Here is a 16819-nt window from a genome sequence, read left to right as displayed (position 1 = left end):
AAAGGTAATTACTTTCTCTCAATAGTAATCACAGCAATCCCACTCAAGCATCAGTCCCGCAGAAACTACACATAACAGTTGGCAACAATTTTCTTGCTACAATGTTAACCACACTTGATCATCTGCCCAGTTCTGTTATACATTTTATAGACTGTACTATCCTGACTTGAGTTCCTTGTGGTACTTTGGTAAGTAAGTCAATGGACAAATAAAAGGGTTCTTGGGAGCAGTTTTTTGGCAAAGTTGATAGACTTTAGATTTGGAGTCAGAAAGATCTGAGATAGAACCCTACCTCACAGACTAACTGCATGACCCTGAGCAATTACCTAATCAAGCAGAATTTTTTTTTCTAATCTGTAAACATGAGGATGATAGTAGTAGCACCTTCCTTACTAGGCTATTACAAGGTCCAATAAAATAATATGTGTAAAGCATACTTAAAGAGTTATACAAATGTTAATTACTGTTGTTACCTTTATCTCCTCTTTCCCAGACAAGAGAAGATGACTAGCATCTGCCTTGATGCCCTTCCCCTTCTACCCAAAAAGCCAATTCAGTACCAAAGACCCTATTGAGGATCCTACGCTTTCCCAACCCAACTCACCCAGGAAGGGACAATCTATCCAATATATGAATTGCACTGGGGCAAGTATAGCCTGTCTAAGAATTGGGCATAAGTACCCCAAACTGGGGTATCTCTAAATACCATACAGACAACAAAACTCCATCAATCCCCATTTCTACCATGGAGCAAGATGATAGTCTTACCATCTTCCCTGCTTTTATCATACTCATACACACACACACACACACACACACACTGCAATACCCCTTATTCAGGGATTGACAGTCATATTGTGAATTTTGTGTTTTTCAATGTTTACACTTAGAATCACAAAGATTCTGAGTAGTAATCTTCCTGGTTAAAGCTCTTTTTTCCCTGTCACCATTTCACATTTTCACAAACCTTCATTGATAGTCTTTTCCCTCATGTAACCCCATTCCCTTCTAATATGACCTCTGGAATCTCCATACTATTGTTAGCAAACTTCCTTTAATATTAGACACATGTCTTCCTACTAAAGAAAGTATTAAAGTATTTTGTGTATGTGTGTATATATATATACACACATATATACATATATATACATATATACACACATATATATATACATATATATATACATATATATATATATATATTTCATTTTCTGTCTATATGTTATTCTATTCCCCTCCAAAGTGAATGAAAGATCCTTCAGGGAAAGGAAAGTTTCATTCCCTTCTCTATATACCCTCAGCATCCACCAATATAACAGAAAAAGAGTTAGAATTTAATATTTGGTAAACTGAATTAAGGTTTATCAACCAACAGATATTAAGTGTCTACTACTATACAATTCTTAACACAAGGGATACAAAGTCAGAAATGAAAGAGACCACCTTTCAAGGAGTTTATACAATATAAGGAAAGAACATATAAATAGAAAATTGAATTATTAGTTGAGCTGTTTATGGAATTTCTGAAACAGAAAAGGGTCACTCTTACATGTAGATAGACTCAGATGCTACCTGTGTGGTTTAATCTGAAGGATAACTGAAAAGGCTTTCCCCCTTCCATTCCTTAACTCCCTGTGAATGTTCCTATCAGAGGTAATATATTTGTTTGAATTCCACAAGTCTAGGGACAGTGGGAGGGGCCAAGCTGAATAAAGAAGGATTCTTGTTCAGGAGTTTACAACCTAATGAGGGGCAAGGGTTGACAAGGATAAGATATTGAACAAATAAATCCAATAGAAAGCAGGGTTTGGATGTATGGAAGAGGAGCAAAAAGAGGCTGGGCAATTCAAAGGAGAAGGGTTTTGCCTCTAAGAAAGGAGCCAGGATTGAAGGGTAAGGAGGAGGCTTTCTCTCTATGTGCATTCTTAGTTAAAGTTCACAGAGCCCTGAAGAAGGCAAAATGGTTGCTATTGTCATTACCACTTGACTGGTTTCCAATGTGAATACCAGGTGAGGAGGGAGGGGAAAATCCAGTATGTAAGAAGGGCAGAGTTTTGTGAGAACTCTTGTAGGAAGTTCTAGGAAGCCACGAAAGAGCAAGGAAGGAATCCAACATGTTGAGAAGTGGGTGTTAAGAGATTTTAAAAGGATTCCTATGGCCTTGGCCATGAACATAATAGTATGGTGGATGGAGAGACTGAGCCAAGTAAGTCAAGTATTAATGATTTCCTAAATGATAATGGCCTCTGAGCTCATTCTCAAAAAAGTGCTACTTACATGTTTGTGATTAGTGATAGGTAGAGGAGGTGGTAATTCTATTAAGCAATCTAGTTAAAGAATCTCCCTAATGGCTATCAGCACAGTAGCACAGAAATAGAGAAAGGAAGGATATAATAGCAAGCAACTTCATGTCAAAACATGAACCACGGTGCTAGTTGAGCAAAGTCATTACATAAACTCAGGAGAAAGGAAGAAAGAGCAATTTGATTTCTAGATCTATTCTGAGGATGTTTTTACTGATAGAGTATAAATATCAGCAGAGATCTGCAGTGATGTTAATTAGAAATTATTTCCAAGTTATATCTTTTGTAAACTGCACTAAATTAAATGCCAATGGCAAGTGATTATCACAAGATATGCAGAGAATGAGAACAAAGAGATGGGAAGCATATTTTGGCCCAGGCTTGATTAAACACTGCCCACTAGGCCTGGAATCAGAAGTATTTCACCTCAAATATGACCTCAGACATTGACTGGTTGGTGACCTTGGGGAAACTACTTAGCCTCTCTTTCCCTTAATTTCCTCAAACATAAAATAGGGATTAAAAACCAAGTATTTTACAGGGTTGTTATGAGGATCAAATGAGATAAGTGTAAAGTGCTTAGCATAATTCTTGGTACACAGTAGGTCCTATGTAAACATTTACTGCCCTTTCCTTTCCTTTTGCCAGTATTTTGCAGTATCCTATATACTATAAGCTAACATGTCAATGATTGTCATTAACCCAGATGCTTGTATATGTCCCATTATAATTTCTAGCCTTCCAATGGCTATATAGGGTTTTTTTTCTATTTTGCCCAGACTTGTTTAAACACTAACCTGTGATTAACATTCAATTCTATGTAATGTCCTCATACATTAATATTCAAGTGATTTTTAGTAAACCAAATATTTATGTGTATGTACATACACATAAACACAGAGAGACACATACTATGATTTCCTACTCTCACTGGCTCCTTGAAAGCAGGAATTATCTTTTGTCTTTCTTTCTATTCCCAGAGCTTAAAATTTAGCCCAGGGCCAGGCACAGTCTGGTGACTAAGATAAGTTAACTGGCACAAGTAGCTAGGTGGTAGAGTGCAAAGAGTATCTGACTGCAGACAAAAAGACTCCTCTTCCTGAATTCACATCTGAACTCAGACACTTATCAACTGTATGATGCTGGGAAAGTCACTTAACTCTGTTGGCCTCACTCTCCACATCTGTAAAATGAGCTGAAGAAGGAAATAGCAAACCCCTCCAATATCTTAGCCGAGAAAACCACAAATGGGGTCACATGACTGAAATGACTGAACAACAAATATTAACTGACTGATTGAGGATGATCAAATGCACACCAAAGGGATATGGATTAAATAGGAAAACTTTTATAGAACACTTCCAAAATCTAATGACTCAGGTGGAATCTCAAAATGTCAGTAAATACTTATAGTATATTCTAAGGTGGAAATTTTTAAAAAATTACCTTAACTCCCTGGTATCACATAGCATACATTTTGTGGTATTCACTGAGATAGAAGAAAATAATACTAGCAAAGTAGCTAGCATCTCCCAATAACTCCTTTTTTTATAAACTTAGATTTTATGTGGAATTAGTCATTCAGTCAATTAATATCAACTAAACACAAATTAAGTGTAAGGCTTAACTATCTACTATGGGAAGAGTGTACAAAGCATGTGCATTATCTCATGAATAAAGGCACTAGAATGCACTCAATCCTCACATTCATGTGCCATCTTCTACTTGTGTTCTTTCTTCACCCCTCCTTCATCCTCCATCCTCCATCTCAGTTTTAATCGCTCACTCACTGTCTCTCTGTCTCTCTCTCTCTCTCACACACACACACACACACACAGAGTTTTATATTATCTTTTGCATTTACTTGTCTGTGAACATACAATAGAATGGAAAATCTTTGAGGGCAGGGACTCTTTCATTTAAGTCTTTGTATCCCCAGTGCCTCACACAGGGCCTAGCACATAACAAGCACTTAATTCAAGTTTGTTGTTGTTTGTTTGTTTGTTGTTTAATTGAATCTATAGATGAATTGTTTTGTTTTTTGGGGTGTTTTTTTTTGGGGGGGTTTGGTGAGGCAATTGGCGTTAAGTGATTTTCACAGAGTCACACAGCTAGTAAGTGTCAAGTGTCTGAGGCCAGATTTGAACTCAGGTTCTCCTGATTCCAGGGCTGGTGCTGTATCCACTGCACCACCTGGCTGCCCCTAGGGATGAATTGTTAATGCCATTCTCTTGTTTTGTGCATAGATGAAGCCAACCTAAATCTATCACTCAAATTCCAGTTTTCAAATGCTCATATGCTACCTGATTCTATGAAGCATGATCATTTCAATGTCATATCAGGTGATGAACAAGAACAGATGCTTAGCTGCAACCATCCTTTTTAGTGATAACATAGACATTTTGCAGAAAAAGGAGGATGTGGAAATTATTCTCAGAATAAAGAACTGACAATTGAGGGGTGAAGAGTGACTATTGGGGCAGCTAGGTGGTGCAGTCGATAAAGCACCGGCTCTGAATTCAGGAGGACCCGAGTTCAAATCCAGCCTCAGACACTTGACAATCACTGGCTATGTGATTCTGGGCAAGTTACTTAACCCTCATTGCCCCTCAAAAAAAAGTGACTATTATCACAGGTAAAGAAAACAGATCCAAGAGGAGAAAATAGAGAGGTATTAACTGGAGTAAGTGAACAGAAATGTACCTCCAAACAACAACAGTCATCAACTTGTAAACAATATTCTCCTCTACGTATCTCAGGTGTTCTTTAAAATCTAATGAATATTTAATAACTAAGTTTTTTAAAAAATGAGATTCTATAATAATAAATGTTAATATCAAGTTTAAAAGAATAGCAGTAAAATAGATATTTTAAAAGGTGTTGAAAACAATATAAATTGTATCATATGTTACCCTTGTAATAGAAATCAATTTTTAAATCATACTCTTGTGCCTAAAAATGATACATATGGATGTCTGTTGAGTTGTAACACTGAAGTTCTTTTCTTTTTGCTTTCTAAGCTTCTGTTTATTTAAGGCTGCTAAGGGGGTTTTGAAAACAACTCCATTAGAAAATCCAGTCAACTCTGTTAACAGTGGCTAAGACCTTTACTTATATCACCTAATTTACTTAGCCTAACCACATTTTTTCCCACTGTAGAATTGACCTTAAATCCCTATCTCTAGGCAAATTAATTTTTAAAATTATTTTTATTATTTAGAATTTAATTTGTCCCAAATTACATGTAAAAAAAAATTAACATCAATTTTTAAAACTTCTTGTTCCAAATTCTCTTCTTCCCTCCCTGTCCCCCCCTTAATAACTCAATCAATTCAATATAAATTATACATGTGTAGTCATGGAAAACATTTACACATTGGTCAGGCTGTGAAAGAAAACAGAAAAAAAAAACTTTAGAAAACGGGACTAAAAATAATTACACTTCAATCTGTATCCAGATACCATCAGTTTTTTCTCTGGAGATGGACTGAATTTTTCATAAGTCCTTCACAGTTGTCTTGGATCATTGGCATAAAATTAAGTCATTCACAGCAGATCTTACAATATTGTTGTTATTTTGTATACAGCACATTGCACTTTGCATCAGCTCATTTAAGTTTTTCCAGGTTTTTCTGATAGTATCCTGTTCATAATTTCTTGTAATATAATAGTGTTCCATCAAAATCTGATCCTACAATTTGTTCAGCCATTCCCCAATTGATGGACATCAACTCAATTTCTTCCTCAACTTTTTTTTAAATCTCATTTTGGATACCAAACTAGTAGTGGTATTACTATGTCAAAGAGTATACACTGTTTTATAGCCCTTTGGCCATAGTTCCAAATTGCTCTACAGAATGTTTAAATCGGTTTACAACTTTACCAAAGTATATTAATGTCTCGTTTTCCCTATATCCCTAAAACATTTGTCATTTTCTTCTGCTGTCCTATTATTCAATCCAATAGGTATGAGGGAATACCCAGAATTGTTTTGACCGGTATCTCTCCAATCAGTAAGTTAGAGCACTTTTTCCCATATGGCTATAAGTAGCTTTGATTATTTCATCTAAAAACTTCATATCTTTTGATCATCTATCAATTGGGAAATGGATCTTATTTTACTACATTTGACTCAGTTCTCTATGTTTTTGAGAACTGAGGACTGTCAGACAAACTCGTTTCAATTGTTTTCAGTTACTATTGCTATTTCCCTACATTCTATTCCCTCCTCATGATATTTACTCTATTTTCTATCTTTTTCATGCAGTGTTTCCTCAAAAGTGTTTTGCACCTGACTACCCCTCCCTCAATCTGTCCTGCTTTCTTTCTCCCCCCCTCCAAACTTATCCCCTTCCATTCCTACTTTCTTACGGGGTAAGATAGATTGCTATACCCAAATGAGTGTGTGTGTGTGTGTGTGTGTGTGTGTGTGTGTGTGTGTGTTATTGCCCCTTTGAGCCAATTCTGATGAGAGTAAGGCTCACTCCCTCACCTGCACCTCCCCCATCTTACCCTCCATCCAAAAGCTTTTTCTTGCTTCTTTTATGTGAGATACTTTACCCCATTTCACCTATACCCTTCCCTTTCTCCAAGTGCATTCCTTTCACCCCTTAATTTTATTTTTTAAAGATATCAGCCCTTCATATTCAACTAACAGCTGTGCCCTCTGTCTAAATACACTTCACCCAGCTGCTCTAATAATGAGAAAGTTCTTATGAGTTACAGGTATCATCTTTCCATGTAGGAATGTAAACAGTTTAACTTTTAATATCCCTTATAATTTCTTTTTCGTGTTTACCTTTTTTTCCCAGTTTAGAATTTTATTTTCGAAATTACATGTAAAATCAAATTTTGACATCAATTTTTTTAAAACTTTGTGTTCCAACTTCTCTTCTTCCCTTCCTTCCCACCCCTACCCCAAGAACTCAAACAATTCAATATATATTATACATGAGTAGTCAAGGAAACAACTCTACATTAGCTAGTTTGTGAGAGAAAACAGATAAAAATAAAACTTCAGATTAAGAACTTGTCAACAAAAAAAATGTGTTTCAGTCTGTTTTCAGATACCAGCAGTTCTTTCTTTGTAGATGGATTGCAATTTTCATAAGTCCTTCAGAGTTATATTGGATCATTGCCTTGCTGAAAATAACCACGTGCTTCCCAGAAGATCATATTACACTAAAGCTGTTATTTTATATACAGTACATTTTGCTCTGCTTCAGTTCATGTGGGTCTTTCAAGGGTTTTCTGATAGCATCCTGTTCATCATAACTTTTATTTAGTACCTTAAACTCGACAAAGGATTTTCTTCACAATAGCCCAGCAGAGTAGGTACCATACATTTTGCCACTGTAGTCAACCATCATTACTATTTCCTTTCATCCTATTCCTTTCCAATGATATTTACTCTATTTTCCATCTTATTTTGCCCTATTCTTCCTCCAAAGTATTTTGCTACTGACCGCCCCCTCCCCCTCTCTACCCTCCCTTCATTCACCCTTCCTTCCTTATCTTCTTCCCCTCCTACTTTCCTATAGGGTTAAATAGATTACTCCTCCCAAATGGATGTGTGTGTTATTCCCTCCTTGAGCCCATTCTGATGAGGTTAAGGTCTTTGAGCTAATTCTGTGGGTTTTAAAAAAATTTTTCTTCCTCCCTCCCTCCTCAACTCTCCCTATGAAATCAAGCAATTCAATATATGTCATACATGTGCTGTTATGCAGAACATCTTCACCTTCTTTGAAAGTGTTTTGCTTTTTACAGCTCCCTCTCCCAACTTCCGTTCCCTCCTTCCCTTATTCTCCCCCTGCATCTCCTTCCTCTCCTACTTTTCCTCAGTGCAAAAATATATTACTATACCTGCTTAAGTATGTATGTTATTCCCTCTTTGAGCCAATTCTGATGATAGTAAGGTTCACTTACTGCCCTACTCCTTCCCCTCTTCCCCGCCCCTCCATAGGCTTTTTTCTTGTTTCCTTCATGTGGGCTACCTCTCCCCAGTCCACCTCTCCCCTTCCAATTTCCCCAGTCTATTGCTCCTACCCCTCAACCCTATTTTAAATATTTCATCATGGGTTAGCTAGGTGGCACAGTGGACAAAGCACCATCCCAGGGACCAGGAGGCCCAGAGCCCAAATCTGGCCCCAGACATAAGACAACCCACCCTGTTTGCTCCACAAAGATCAAGGATACACAAAAAATAAATGCTTTACAAATACCATCCCTTCATATTAAGTTCAGGCCTGTGTTCTCTGTGTATTCCTTACAGAAAAGAGTTTTTATGAGTTGGACATATTATATTCTCATGTATGAATGTAAACAGTTTAACCTTTTAATATCCCTCATGATTTCTTTTTCCTATTTCCCTTTTTATGGTTCTCTAGGGTCTTGTATTTGAAAGTCAAATTTTCTGCTCAGTTCAGGGCTTTTCATCACAAATGCCTGAAAGTCTTCTTTTTCATTGAAATCTCATTTTTTTCCTCTGAAAGATTATATTAAGTTTTGCTGGGTAAATGATTCAGGGCTATAGTCCCAGTTCCTTTGCCCTCTGGAATATCATATTTCATGCCCTCCAGTCCTTTAATGTAGATGCTGCTAGATCTTGTTTTATCCTTATTGGAGCTCCACAGTATTTGAATTCCTTTCCTCCTTGACCTGGGAGCTCTGGAATTTGGCTATAATATTCCTGCAGGTTTTCCTTTTGGGATTTCTTTCAGGAGGTGATCAGTGTATTCTTTCAATTTCTATTCTGCTCCTAGAATATCAGGGCAATTTTCCCTTACAATCTCTTGAAGGATGTTGTATAAGCTCTTATTTTGGTCATGGTTTTCAGGTAGTCCAGTGATTTTCAAATTATCTCTGCTGTATTTATGTTCCAGGTCAGTGGTTTTTCCAAGGAGATATTTCACATTGGCCTCTATTTTTTTCATTCAATTGGATTTGCTTTACTGTGTCTTGGTTTCTCATGATGTCAATAGCTTCCATTTGTTCAATCCTAATTCTTAGGCAATTCTTTTCATCAGGGAGTTTTTTTTTATCTCCTTTTCCATTTGACTTTTTAAGCTGTTTTCTTTTTTCTCATGACTCTCCTGCATTGCTCTCATTTCTCTTTCCACTCTTTCCTCCCTCTCTCTACATCGTCCTTCTATCTCTCCTACTTTCTCTGCAAAGTCCCTTTTCAGAGCTTCCATGCCTGAGACCAGTTCATGTTTTTCTTGGAAGCTTTGGATGTAGGGGCCCTGAGTTTTTTATCCTCTTCTGAGGGTGCACCTTGATCTTCCTTGTGGCTAAAGAAACTTTCTTTAGTTCTCAACTTTCTTTGCTTGCTCATCTTACTGTCTTTTACTTGACTTTTATCTCCCCACTGGGGGGCCCTACCTCTAGACTACTCTACTGTCCCCTGCTTCAGAGGGTCCCAGGTGTTTTGGTTTGAGGGAGGGCAAGTTTTTCTCTTGCCTGGCCTGTTCTCTGGTCTGAAGATAACCTCAAGCCAACTTGCTAGTTAACCAGGCAGCAGAGCACTGTGGTTGTTTTTAGCTTCTATGAGCCTGTACCCCACACCCACCTGGGCCTTCCACTGCTCAGGATCTGTTTCTGGTTCCCTGCTGGGGTGGAAAAGCTGAATTCCTCCCTAGGTCCCGCTGACACCCCTGTACTTTCCCCTGGCCAGCCATTCAGCCCTATCACCTGCCCACAAGATCAGTTCCAGAAGATGCTGGTGCAGCAACCTATTCAGAGGTTTGGGGGTTAAGTTCCTCTGGTGTGGCGTGCCTGTGGTCTCTGTCAGCACAATCATGGTGTTGGACTTTACTCACAGCCCAGGACAGCTCCCTTTAATATATCAATGGCTGGAAAATAATCTCAGTCAGTATTTTTGTGGGCTTTTCTGCTTCAGGGGTTCTTTTATTGCTGTTTTTGGGGTAATTGTATTAGAAGCTCTGTATGTTTAATGTTTTTCCCCTGCCATTTTGGCTCTGCCCCCTCCTGTTTACCTTTTTATGCTTCTCGAGTGTCTTGTATTTGAAAGCCAAATTTTCTATTCAGGTCAGGTCTTTTCATCAAGAATGCCTCAAAGTCCTCTCTTTCATTGAATTCCCATTTTCCCCCAGAAGGATTATACAGTGTTTTGCTGGGTAGGTGATTTTTAGTTGTAATCCCAGTTCCTTTGCTTTCCATAATATAATATTCCAAGTCCTCCAATCCTTTAATGTAGAAGCTGCTGGATCTTGGGTTATCTTGGCTGTGGCTCCACAATACTTGAATTGTTTCTTTCTAGCTGCTAGCAATTCTTTCTCCTTGACCTGGGATCTCTGGAATTTGGCCATAATATTTCTGGAAGTTTTCATTTTGGGATCTCTTTCAGTAAGTGATCAGTGGATTCTTTCAATTTCTATTTTACCTTCTGCCTCTACACTATCAGGGAAATTTTCCCTGACAGTTTCTTGGAAGATGATCTCTAGTTTCTTTTGTTGATCATGGCTTTCAGGTAGTCCAATAATTTTTTCTTCTTTTCTTTTCTTTTCTTTTTTTTTATTTTGTTTTTTGTGGAGCAATGAGGGTTAAGTGACTTGCCCAGGGTCACACAGCTGGTAAGTGTCAAATGTCTGAAGCTATATTTGAACTCAGCTACTCCTGAATCCAGGGCCAGTGCCACCTCGCTGGCCTAGTCCAATAATTTTCAAATTACCTCTCCTGGATCTATTTTCCAGGTCAATTGTTTTTCCAATGAGATATTTCACATTGCCTTCTATTTTTTCATTCTTTTGGTTTTGCTTTATTGTTTCTTGATTTCTAATAAAGTCATTAGCTCCCATTTGTTCAATCCTAATTTTTAAGACGTTATTTTCTTCAGAGAGCTTTTGTACCTTCTTTTCCATTTGGCCAATTTAGCTTTTCATATTGTTGACTTTTTTTTAGTGATTTTCTTGCATCACTCTCATTTCTCTTTCAATTTTTTCCTCTCCCTCTCTTAATTGATTTTCAAAGTCCTATTTGAGCCCTTCTGTGGCCTGAGACTAATTCATTTTTTTTTCTTGGAAGCTTTGAATGTGGTAGCTTTGACTCTGTTATCTTCTTCTGAGTGTGTATTTTGATCTTCCTTGTCACCATAGAAACTTTTTAGGGTCAGCATTTTTTTTCGTTTGCTCATTTTCCCAGTCTATTTATTGACTCTTACCTCTTTGTTAAAGTGAACCACTGCTTTCAAGGAGGAAGGTGTACTGTTCTAAGCCTCAGGGGGTTTGAACCGCTGTTCTTTGAGGTACTTCTACGAATTTGTAAGTTCTTAGTTCTTCCAAGGTGGTATGATTTAAGGAGAGGAATGTTCACCACTCTCCTGGCCTGTGCTCTAGTCTACAAGCAACCAAAGGCCTCCTTCTCTGCCCTGGAACCCAGAACAGAGCCCTATACCCACTGTGGCTGCAAGCTCTGGTGTGCTTGTGCTCTCCCCTACCTGGAACCGCCACCCAAGTCTTCAGCCCAGATCTGAGCATGGGCACACCAACAGAGTCCTGCTTCAATGCCAGCAAAGATACCCCTATAATCTCCTCTGGCCAACCACTCACCCCCTCACTGTCTGTGGGCTGAGTTCCAGAATCAGCTACTGCCACAGCTGATTCACAGACTCTGGAGGGCTCATTTTCTGGGGCTGGGTCTGTGTTGGGGTTCAGTCTGTGCTGGCATGGCCTACACTGTGTTGTGCTCCACTCTTACCCTGGTACAACAGACCTTTCCTGCTGACTTTCTAAGTTGTCTTTGACTGGAAAATGATTTTACCCTGTCCTTTTGTGGGTTCTGCTGCTCCAGGAATTGTCTTATGACATTATTTAAAGATTTTTGGAGGGGTTTGGGGTAAAGCTCAGGCAAATCACTGCCTTTCATCTGCCATCTTGTCTCTGTCTCCATTGCAGTTCTTAAGGACTGGCTTATATGTCTTCAGTATTAATAACTACTCGTATAACTGCTTTGCCTCTCAGGATTTGGGGTTCTAAAAAATAATTATATTGTACCGAAAGATAGAAGGGAGAAAGACACTTATGTGTGATTATATCATTAGTTACTAAGCTGTGTCTCAAGATGAACACTAACTTTTAAATATATTTTATTTATTTATTAAATTCATAACTATGTGCAAAATAATTTTAATATTTTTTCAATTATGATATCCAACATCTCTCCCTCCCTCTAACCCTTGCCTCCTCCTTGAAAAAGCAATTTTATATTGATTATACATGTGAAGTCCTGCAAAATATATTTCCAGATTATCCATGTTGTTAAAGGAAATACAGACACACACATATACACACACACACATATCCATAAATACACATGTATACATGCATACACATATATACATATATAAGTATATATAACAAAAATAAAGTAAAAAAGGGTATATATTTCAATATGCATTCAGAGTTCATTAGCTCTCTCTGCAGGTAGAAAGAATTTTTCATCATAGGTCCTTTGGAATTTTCTTGCATCACTGTCATGATCAGGGTACATAAGTCTTTCACAATCAACCTTACAATGCTTTATCATCATCATCATCATCATCATTACTATTATTCTTGTGTACAATGTTCTAGTTCAGTTCCCGTTATTTTGCATCAACTTACATAAATCTTCCCAGGGTTTTCTAAAACTATCCTGCTTGTCATTTCTTACAGTACAATAGTATTCCTTCAAATCATATTCCACAATTTCTTCAGATATTCCTCAATTGGAGGAGTACTTCATTGATATCAATTGTTTGCCAACACTAAAAGAGCTGCTATAAATGTTTTTTGTACAAGTAGGTCTTTTTTTTTCCTTTTATTTAAATTCTTTGTAACATATACCTAGTAAAGGTATTTCTGGGATAGTCATCAAGAAAATTGGTCTATGGTTTTCTTTCTCTGTTTTGCTCTCCCTGGTTTGTATATCAAAAACATATTTGTGTCATAAAAGGATTTTGGTAGGACCCTATTTTTTCATATAGTTTGTATATTACTGGGATTAATGGTTTAATTGTTTCTTAAATGTTTGATAGAATTCACTTGTAAATATATCTGGCTCCTTGGGGGGTTTTCATAGGGAGCTCATTTATGATTTGTTCCATTTCCTTTTTTCTAGGATAGGGTTAAGTATTCTTCATTCTCTTCTCAAACTGGGCAGTTTATATATTTTGTAAATATTTGTCCACACTCAGATTATCAGTTTTTCTAACATGTAATTGGACAAAATAACTCCTAGTAATTGTTTAAGTTTCCTTTTCATTAGTGGTGCATTCACCCTTGTCATTTTTGATAATAATAATTTGGCTTTCTTTCTTTTTCTTAATCAAATTAACCAATGGTTTATCAATTTTATTGGGTTTGTATGACATCATCTCCTAGTTTTATTTATTAATTGAGTGTGTTCTGTTTTGTTTTTGACTTTCAATTTTATTAATCTCTCCTCAGATTTGAAGGATTTCCATTTTGGTGTTAAATTGGAGATTTTTAATTTTTCTTTTTCTAGTTTTTTTTTAGTGGTATATACAAATTATTGGTTGTTTCTATAATTTCTTTGACCCACTCATTCTTTAATACTAGGTTATTTAGTTTCCAATTAAATTTAATCTGTTTCCACAAGCATTTATTGAATGTAATTTTTATCTTATTATGGCTTGTAAAGGATGTTTTTAATATTTTTGCTTTTCTGTATTTGGTTGTGAAGCTTTATAGAGCTAATAGATGATCAGTTTTTGTAAAGATGCCATGTGTAGCTGAGAAAAAATGCTATATTCCTTTGAATTCCCATCTAATTTTATCCAGAGGTCTATAATATCTAGATATGAATTCTTTCCTACTTATTTTATGATCAGATTTATACTGCTATGAGAGGGGAAACATTAGGTCCCCCTCTATTATAGTTTTATTATTTCCTCCTATAATTCATTTAACTTTTCCTTTAAGAATATGGATGCTATGCCATTTTGATGTATATTAGTTTAGCATTAATATTACTTCATTGACTATGGTGCCCTTTAGTAAGATGCAGTATGCCTACTTCTTCCTTTTAGTTATGTCAATTTTTGCTTTTATATTATCTGGTCATGATTGCTACCCATGCCCTTTTTATATTAACTGAAGTATAAGAGACTCTGCCCCAGCCTTGTATTTTAACTCTGTGCATTTCTTTGTTTCAAGTGTGTTTCTTATACCCAGCATATTGTTGGATTCTGATTTTTATCTATTCTGTAATCCACTTCTGTTTTATGGGTGAGTTCATCCCATTCACATTCACATTAACGATTATTAGCTCTATTCCCCTTCATCCTATTTACTTCTGTTTATCCTTCTTTCTTACTTTTTATTCTGTCCTTTTCTAAAGTATCTTTTGTTGACCACTATCTTCATTCTCTAATTGGTAAGATTTATTTCTGTTACCAATTGAATAAGTTTATATATGTTTTCTTTTTGAACCAATTTCAAGTATTGAACACACCAACATCAACTTTTCCCCTTTGCTGTAAAACTTCTTCCTTGTATAACTCTTATATGAGGTAATTTTCTCCATTCTTCCACTCCTTTTCCACTTGTCCCAATGCTTACTTCTTTCTTATCTATCAGTTTTGTTACCTCATCCCTCATTCCTGCTCTTCTTTCTACATAGAATCCTTCTAATTACCTTAATAGTGACAGTGTTACATTTATAATCTCCCTACTAGAAAGGTAAACAGTTTAACATTATTGAATCCCTTATGAACTCTCTTTCAGGTTTACCTTTTTATGACTCTCTTGAGTCATATATTTGGAAGTAAAATTTAATATTCAGTTCTGTCCTTTTCATCAAGGATACTTGAAGGCACTCTCATTTAATAACCTTTTTGCCCCTTGAAAAATTATGTTCAATTTCACTGAGTAGGTTTTCTTGGTCCTAGCTCTTTAACTTTCAGGAATATCATATTCTAAGCACTCCACTCTGTTAATGTGATAGCTGCTAAATCTTGTGTGATAATGATTGTCGTTCCATGATATCTGAATGGTTTATTTCTGGTTGTTTTAAATGTATTCTCTTTGACCTGGAAGCTCTGAAATTTGCTTAGAATATTCGTGGAAATTTTCATTTTGGGCATGTCTCTCAGAATCAGTGGATTCTTTCAATTTTTATTTTACTCTCTAATTCTAGGATATCAGGGAAGTTTTCTCTGTCATTTTTTTTTCAAATTTAATGTCTATGCTCTTTCTTAAATTATGGAATTTAGGTAGTGTAATAATTATTAAATTGTCTCAATCCATTTCCCAATTCCATTGTTTTTTCAGTGAAATATTTCATATTTTCTATTTTTTCTTTCTTTTTAATTTGATTGTTTCTTAGTGTTTCAAGCTTCTACTTGCCCAATTCCAATTTTTAAGGAATTATTTTCATCAATGAATTTTTGTATCTCTTTTTCTATTTGGCCAATCCTATTTTTAGCATGTTATTTTCTTCAGCATGTTTTGTCTTTTATGAAGCTGCAAATTGTCTTTTTTTGTGTGTATGTGTTTATGTTGTTTTTTTTTTTATTTTTTGTGGGGCAATGTGGGTTAAGTGAATTGCCCAGGGTCACACAGCTAGTGACTGTCAAGTGTCTGAGACTGTATTTGAACTCAGGTTTTCCTGAATCCAGGGCCAGTGCTTTATCCACTGCACCATCTAGCTGCCCTATGTTAATTGTATTTTTATAATTTCCTTCCTTTGCTTTAATTTCCTTACCCATTTTTTTCTCTACAACTCTTATTTGATTTTGAAAATTATTTTTGTAGGGCTTGTGTCCAATTAACTTTTGTTTTTCCTTTGAGGCTTTGCTTGTAGCTGTTCTGACTTCATTTTATTCTTCTGAGTTTGTGTCTTTTCCTTCCCTGTCACTTTAGTAGCTTCTTTATGGTTGGGTTCTTTTATTGTGTTTTTCCCCTTATTTTTCCACTTTATTTCTTGATTTTTAATTTTATGCTAAATATGAGTTCACTTACCACTCTGGGTAGGGAGCAGCACTGTCTTAAGCTTTAAGCCTTTTAACACCTATTTTCAGAGCTAGTTCTAGGTGTTTAAAAGTTTTTCATGCTTCCAAGGTAGTGTCATCTAAGAAGACATTTGGTCACTGCTCTCCCATTCTGTATTCTAAGACTTAATCTGGAAGGGCCCCTTATCCCTAGGGATTGTAAATGATACTGTTTCTCAGTGTCTTTGATCCTTTGTGACCAAGAGCAATACTACCTCTCACAGCTTTTGCTCCTTCTTGACTAAATGCTTCTCTCTGCCCTTGAATTATAAATCTGAAGTAGGCATGGGCATTGTTATCATTTACAAACAGCACCTGGTCTTGCATCTCTATTATTGCTGTCCTCCCGTCTATCCCCCCCTTCCTTTTATTTCTCCTTTTCCCTTCCTATTTCCCTATAGAGTAAGTTTAATTTCTGTACCCAGTTGAGTATGTATATTATTCCCTCTTTGAACCAAATCCAATGAGAGTAAGGTTCAAACAGTGTTCAACCCTCCCTTTTTTTCTC

The 16819-nt window shown here is 36.5% G+C and overlaps 1 protein-coding gene across 1 annotated transcript in view; it reads right to left on the bottom strand.

The window, feature by feature from the left end:
* Positions 1 to 16819, bottom strand: part of MALRD1 (MAM and LDL receptor class A domain containing 1) — a 910872-nt gene that overhangs the window by 420307 nt on the left and 473746 nt on the right.

This window comes from Dromiciops gliroides, chromosome 5 (assembly GCF_019393635.1).
Source record: "Dromiciops gliroides isolate mDroGli1 chromosome 5, mDroGli1.pri, whole genome shotgun sequence".
In the NCBI taxonomy this organism is placed as follows: Eukaryota; Metazoa; Chordata; class Mammalia; order Microbiotheria; family Microbiotheriidae; genus Dromiciops; species Dromiciops gliroides.
Note: the sequence above shows the minus strand (reverse complement) of the source record. Positions and strands in the feature narration are given on the sequence as shown.